Source organism: Lactuca serriola, chromosome 7 (genome assembly GCF_051521515.1).
Source record: "Lactuca serriola cultivar US96UC23 chromosome 7, Lser_US96UC23_V15, whole genome shotgun sequence".
Lineage (NCBI taxonomy): Eukaryota > Viridiplantae > Streptophyta > Magnoliopsida > Asterales > Asteraceae > Lactuca > Lactuca serriola.
This window is the reverse complement of record NC_136414.1, coordinates 59166644-59174745: the sequence shown is the minus strand read 5'-3', so window position 1 is coordinate 59174745 and position 8102 is coordinate 59166644. Positions and strand designations below refer to the sequence as shown.

Sequence of the window (8102 nt, the reverse complement as noted above, 5' to 3'; positions counted from 1 at the left end):
AATTTGAATCATGTTTTTGTTGCTAGTTAACCTCAAATTACAAGGGTTGCATCAAAGAGATCATTTATCTTTTATCTTAATTCTTATTGATATGGAAGTGTTGCATTACAAGAAATGGTTTCTCATGCGACGTTTCATTGAGCCAAAGGGGGTAATGTTGGCTTTGATTATATCAAAAATTTTCTATGTGGACAATGCATGAGATATTCTTAGGTGATTGGTCTCAACAAAACTCAATCTACTTGTATAAAACTTATGTTAACGGGTGTTGAAGGCATTTTTAATGAGGTTGAAAAGATTACATAAATAATTGGGCGTTCCACAATTCGATCACCTTTTCTATACCCTGGATACCAACATGTTGAGTAGAAGGGTGCAAAGTCCTCATCAAAAAATTTACGACTGAACTTCTAAAAAGGAAAGTAAAAATCTTTATCAGTGGATAGTACTGTAGTAGAATTACATTACCCACCTTGAATCGGTTTTTTAGAGCATTAGAAATTATTATATCTCCCATATTACAGCTTGGCATTGATAGTATAACACACGTTTCATCCAAAATAAATCCAAAAATATTACTAGTATTAATATAACGCGTTGTTTTTCCAAATTTCGTACATTTTAGTAAACCTAAAAAATATACAGGAATTGCACCTTTTCCTTCACCTTCCTTGGTGGCTACATGCAAGTTGCCTTTTTCTTTTTCTTTTTCTCTTTCTCTCTCTATCTTCCTGTCTATCTCTCTCTCCATAAATATAGTAGTATATATACATGGACTCATACCAACAATTATGGGAGCATTTAGACTTCAACACTTGTAAACACCTCTTCATTTCTCCCTCCTCACCTACACCTCACTTCTCTTTGTCTGTCTGAACACTCTGAACCTTCATTCTTACTCAGATCCGATCGGACTATCCATTTGAAGATTTCGTGATCACCGCAGCAATAGCTGAACTCCCTCGGAAAATGAGCAAACGAAACAGAGAATCTGATAACAAAAACAACAGTAAGCATCCGGTTTACCGAGGGGTTCGTATGCGGGCATGGGGCAAATGGGTATCTGAGATCCGAGAACCCAAAAAGAAGTCTCGGATCTGGCTTGGCACCTTTTCTGACCCAGAAATGGCGGCGCGTGCACACGACGTGGCTGCACTCTCTATAAAAGGCTCGTCGGCGATCCTTAACTTCCCGGAGCTTGCCGGAGTTTTACCACGACCGGACTCTTGTTCTCCCCGTGACGTCCAAGCGGCAGCCACCAAAGCCGCAGCCATGATCCATCTTAACCCAATCACCACCACCACCGCAACAACAACAACGACCCCGTCCACGTCAACATCCTCCACGTCATCTTCATCTTCGTACTCCGGTGTCTCCACGTTAACTTCAGCTTCTGAAGAGGTGTCGACAATGTCGCCACCGGCGGAGGAACTGGACGAAATAGTTGAGCTACCGAGTTTGAGTGAGAGTTATTGTTCGGGTGAGTCGAGGAACAATTACGTGTTCGTGGACTCGGGGTGGGACTACTACTCATTATCTACACCGTGGCCGGCGGAGTGCGATGGTGGATATTTCCCCGGGGAGCCGTCGTCTATATTACCTTCTACTTCTTCCGGCACATTTTTTTCCGACAACTATTCATGGCAAGATTACTAAAAAGAAATTCAAAATTGAATTTGCGTCTATTTTTCTTTTTCCTTTAATTATGAGATTAAAACACACATGTGGCCCTTTTAAAATAATTGGGTAATTTTGGTTAGAACACTTACTCGAAGAGCAATGTATTTCAAGTTTCTTTCTTTTTTATAATTATTATAAACCAAGATTTTTGTTGAGAAACTATTAATGAAGATAGATAAAAGAGGATTGTAGAGCAATAAAATGTCGTTTTTATTATATTTTCTTCGAATGATATATATTGTAATAATGTGATTGTCTCGATCGTATTTTAAATGAATTGATTGAGATTTATCGGTTTAGTTATTTGTGAAAATTTACTAGTATTTTCATATTTTCAGATCACATGGTTCTCTTGAGTTTTTTCCTAACTTTTTTTTTTTAGAAAATTAATAATCAGAATAATTATTTTTATCGTTTTGTTCATATTTACGTAACTTTTTTATTTTTCTACATATTTGACCATTTAAATTGTTATATGTATTCACATATTGGTTGACATTGTCGCCGGCAATAGCAGGTGACAGTAGTAATATTTAAACAAATTAATAAATTAAATTGTTAAATGTACATGAAAAAGATTTGTCTAAATATGAAGAAAACGAAAATTTAATTACCATTATAAGTCATTTTTTCCATTTTTAATAGTGATTTTATTTTTCATATTTGTTTATATTATTTTTGCAAATGTTATTTTTAAAATATCAATAATTTCTTAAATATTAATTAAATATTGATCAGTTTTAAACTTTAGATTTTAATTAATAAATATGTTTTTATTTTGAGAAATATTTTATATAGCCTCTTATAATTTTTTTTCTTTTGTTTTTAAGCATATGCAATATTTTTAAAATAAATAGTATCTAACAATAGAACTAAATAAATTAAATATATAACAATAAGTATGGAGGGTTTTTTAAAAAATATATATATTACTTAGCAAATTAAAAAAATCTATATAATGTAAATGTTTTACAACTATTCCAACTTTTTAATACTTTTAATTAGAAGTTTATAAACTTTTAATTTTTTAATACAACATTTTAAACTAACATTTAACGAAAATATTTTAAAATGTTATAAAAAATTATTATACTGTCATATAAAATCTGTGAAACACTTAAAAATGTTGTAAGATAATGTTTAGAAATAAATATATGAAAATTCGAAAAAAGTTGTATGAAAATATAAAAAGAAAAAAACAAGTTAAATACTTGTAAAAAAATTTAGAATATTTATAAAATATTTGGTTTAAAATCACATATATTAAAATTATATGAAAGTATAAAAAATGCTTAAAAAAATTATAAAAAAAGTTTAAAACATTGTATTAGAAAACATATAGGAAACAAATATCATAAAAATATTGTAAGTAATTTTTAAAAATATTAAGAAATTTATATAAAAAAAATTGTTCACATTTAGACAACTTTCTTTTTTTGGATAAATTTGACAATTTAACTTGTTAAATGTGTTTACATATTACCATTCCCATATGTTATAGCAGGTGACAATGGTAATATGTGAACACATCTAAAAAGCTAAATGATCAGATGTATACAAAAAAATAAAGTTACCTAAATGTGAACAAGATGGAAAGGTAATTATCTTTGCAAGTCATTTTCCTCTTTTTTAAAAACAACAATTTATATAAAAACACACAAAGACTAGCAAGAAGCTATCTTAAAAAAAGGTCTAAGTCATTACAAGAAAGCAAGAGTTGGGTTTTGGAGCCACAACATCCAATCAAAAGACAATTTAGACCTATTAGAACACCAAAGGAAAGAATGAAAAGCAATACTATAAAAAATCAGGCACTTCTTTTGTTGCTCATAACCAAAAATGATCTTATTTCGAAACATTCATAAGAACCACCAAGCAATAATGAATACTCCTTCCAAAACATCTTTAAACGTGTTCATCAATCTAACATTATCAAACCAATCTACCTAGTCACTGGTAGAACTAAAATCATGATCCTCCAAACCCCACCACTTCAAAATTTATCCAAAACTGCTTTAGCAACCAAGCACGAAGAGAACACGAGATTCACTAATTCTACACCACTGTCACAAATCGGGGTACATGATCGATTGGATATCTAACTCTTTCAAAGATAAATTCTATCTAGTAGGTAACTTGTCCAAAAACATTTTCCAACAGAAAATATTTACTTTATGATGAACCAAAGACACCTATCTAGTAGCATTACCAACCGTACCCAAAGTAACCCGGTCTATCAAGTTTCGAGCAAAAGAAACTGTATAAATACCTGAAAAATCTAAGTCATACACCCATTTATCAGGTATCACGACAAGAGAAAGTGAGGACATAAATGAAATTAGACCTGCAAGTTGTTTAGATTTCGCCCCTCTCAAACAAGAACGAAAGAAAGAATCTAAAAACAAAATACTATTACACTTATCTGCAACTAAACATTCCTTGTTAGTCTCTAAATCAAATAATTGTGGAACGTGATCTTTGAGAGACACATTTGCACACCAAATGTCCAAAAAAAAAGAATCAAAACCATTGCCAATCATTTTCTTACAAGAAGCCATAAGATTTACACCTTTTGTCTTATATTAGAAATAACATGAATGATATCGATCCATACTGAGTTACGATTATGGCTGATATCATAATCCAAAAGGCCACGGTCCCCATGAGTAGCTTTGACCACCCGCACCCAAAGAGAATCAGGAGAAGACCGAAAACACCAAATGCATTTGAATAAAAGAGCCCTATTCAAAGCAAAGAAACTCCCCACACCCAGGTCTCCATGAACTTTAGCTATTAAGACTTTCTCCCATGCCACCTAAGCAATCTTCCTCTCGTTCTTGTCAATAAGAGTAATGTTTTTACGTTTTCATACTATTTACTGTTTTTATTGGAACCATCCCACATATATATATATATATATATATATATATATATATATATATATATATTGGTTTGTTTATGTGGCTATGAGATCACATTCATGATTATAAGGTTAGAGTGTATATATATATATATATATATATATATATATATATATATATATATATATATATATATATAATGTTATGATGCTACTTTTATTATGATTTGATTGATCTTAAGGTTTATGAGCTCAATCATACGATGGAAATAGAAACTAATGAATTCTAAGTGAATTTGATTAATAAAAATGGTTTAACAGAATCAAATGGAAGTAACAGAATTGGATTTATAAGAGGTTTAACCCATGCTATGAAGTTGTTGTAACATCCATAAAATCACAATAAATTTAAACTTTTAAAATCAACCCAATTTCATTAAGTGTTTACAAATCATAGTGAGTTTCACCAAAGTACCACCACATAAACATAATAACAAGTATCATGCATACAAAGCCTTCAGCTTGACTGTAACACCCAAAAATTTCAAGACAAATTTGAACTTTTTAAAACACTTCAAACCATTAAAATCATTACAACTTTGTTTTCAAAATGTATATTATCTGAGTTTTCCTAGAAACATAAACAAATCACGAGGAGCTGTAAGATCATGCCTTCGCCTTGTCGCGATCCCCTGATGTACCTGAAACGGATAAACTGAAACTATAAGCCCGAAATCTTAGTGAGTTCGCCCAAAATACAAATCTCACATAACCATAATCATATCACAAATATAAATACAAATCAGCATGCATAATGAGCCTTCACTCTGACTGGACTGCCTCCTAGGGCCTACAACCTATCTGCACCGCTCCCGAGCCCTTGGAATGACTGTACCGCCTCGTAGGGCCTACAGCCTATCCGGACCGCTCACCGGGTATGTTCGCCTTCAGCATAAAGCAGGACCGCCTCAACCCAACCCCAATCAAACAAACATGTGCACAGAAATATTATACGCTAGCTCATATCATCTAACAGTCAGACCGATCTAACAGATCACTAATCATAGCAACATCCCAATAACCGGGTTACAGACCTAACCAAGTCACTAAGCATAGCATTATCCTATAACCAGGACACCGACCTAACCAGTTCACTAAGCTTAAGCATATCACCATCCTAACCACCAGAATGCAAACCGATAAAAATATCATGCCATAACCGAATACAATCCATAAAGGTTCGACATTGGTTCCTTAGACACTGTTGATATAGTAAGGACAACTCACCTCACGAGTAGTGCTGAAGTACTGCTAATCTCTGACTATTGTCTCCCTGGGAATTCCACACTATCATACCATAAATAATAAACTAGTACCCATCATGAACTTCTTGACTCAACATCCCTGCCATGCTCATAATATCCCAAAATACCCCAGAAGTCCAACAGTCAACCCTTGGTCAAAGTCAAAGTCAAAGTCAACTGCGAAGGTCAATAGTCCATGTTATCCTCAACTCGTCGAGTACCCTCAGCTACTCGCCGAGTTCCTTGCATAACTTGCCAACTTGCCGAGTCACTCGACTGACACGCTGAGCCCAAGGAAATCTTCATCGGACTCGCCAAGTCATTCTACTGACTCGTCGAGTCTACGTTGATCTTCATCGAACTCATCAAGTCAACCACGCCACTCACCGAGTCCCTCCGGTCCTTCATCTTTAAAAATGCTTTTTAAGCCATGCTAAGGCTCCAAACTACAGATCCAGCTCATACTCAACAATAGCTTCACAACCAAGCCAAAAAGCCCTAAACTTCATCCAAAGAGATCTAGCAAGAAATCAGGCCAAGTTCACGAATTGATACCTCAAATGAAGCTAACTGAGATAGATTTTTAGATCCACATGAGTTCCTTGTTGCTAGCTACTTGACCTTCAAGCTCCCTTCACAAGTTCCACCTTCCAAAGCTCAAAACGAACACACTCAAATGAAGCTCTCACACAAAATAGGGTTTGCTGGACTCTCAAGTGTCTGTAAGGGACAAGGGGAGGCAGATGATTCCTTAAATAAGGTGCAAAACCCCGAAAATTAGGGTTTCACCCTCCAGCTCTAACTCGTCGAGTCACTCTTCTGACTCAACGAGCTGGTCACTTAAACACGTGGCCCCAAACCTGCTGCTTCTCGACGAGTCAAGGCACCAAACTCGTCGAGTAGACCTTGAAACTTGAAAATTAAAGCCATAATATTAATACCTGAGAATCGGGGCGTTACAATTCTCCCCCACTTGAACTACACTTCGTCCTCGAAATCGGTTGTGATAAACAACTCTGGATAGTGCTCCCGCATTTCATCTTCCGGCTCCCAAGTCCACTCAAAACCCCTCCGATGCTCCTATTGTACCTTCACCAAAGGTATCTCCTTGTTCCGTAGAACTTTCATCTTCCTCTCCAGTGTGGCCACAGACCTCTCCACGTAATTTAGGCGCTCATCGACCTGAATATCGTCCAACGACGCCACTGCCTCCTGATCCATAATGCAATTTCACAACTGCGAGATGTGGAAAGTGTTGTGGATCCGACTAAGTTCCTCCGGTAGCTCTAACCTATAAACCACCTTGCCAACCCTGGCAATGATCTTGAACGGGCCAATGAATTGGGGACCCAATTTCCCCTCTTCCTGAAGCGGATCACATCCTTCCAGGGTGATACCTTCAGGAGAACCATATCCCCCACCTAGAACTCTAACTCAGATCAGCGTCTGTCGGCGTAACTCTTCTGCCGACTCTAAGCGGTCTGTAATCCCTGCCTAATCTGTTGAATCTTCTCAGTAGTCAACAAGACTACCTCCGTCCGTCCCATCACCCTGTGTACGACCTCACCCCTGCAAATCGGGGTGCGATATATCCGCCCATACAATAGCTCGATATGCGGGGCGCCTGTGACATCCCCAAAATCACGGCCAGAAAAGACCGGTTTGTTTATGCTTTGTTTAAAAATCAAAGTTACATTTTAAATGAAAGTGTTGCGGAATTTGTCCCAAAACAAAAATATGATAAAGATTTATCAAAAGCATTTCCATAGAAATGTATTTAATTAAAAAACTCGGGATGTCATGTTCGTACAGATCAAAAGCATAAACAGTACAATATAAGCCTTACTACATTATTTCATATCTACAGGCCTATATCCGTAATCCCTCGTCCAAAACATCACACCTATGCTCATGCGCCACTACCTGTAATACATAAAACTGAGTGGGTCAGGCTTGGGAGCCTGGTGAGCATATAGGGTTTTCAACCCACAATAAATAAGTTTATTAATTTCATCGATCAACAATAACCCGATTACCCGTTCCCGTTATCCTCACTTTACGTCCCTAAACACCTATCATAAGGGACCTAGCCTAAGGATCATCATCGGGACAGACACTACTGCTAAGGGGATTCCTCAGCAATAAATGTCCTAAAGGCAACCATGTGGGGGATGGAGTACACCGGTGAACATATCGTTCACAAACACCTACAGGTTGCGAGCCTGCTAGTGTTCCACTGGACTGTCTAGAAGAGTCCG

At 36.1% G+C, this 8102-nt stretch overlaps 1 pseudogene; it reads left to right on the top strand.

Annotated features, from left to right (window-relative positions):
• Nucleotides 1-711: 711 nt before the first annotated feature.
• LOC145062234 (ethylene-responsive transcription factor ERF043 pseudogene) lies at nucleotides 712-2306 on the top strand (annotated as a pseudogene).
• The last annotated feature ends 5796 nt before the right edge of the window (nucleotides 2307-8102 follow it).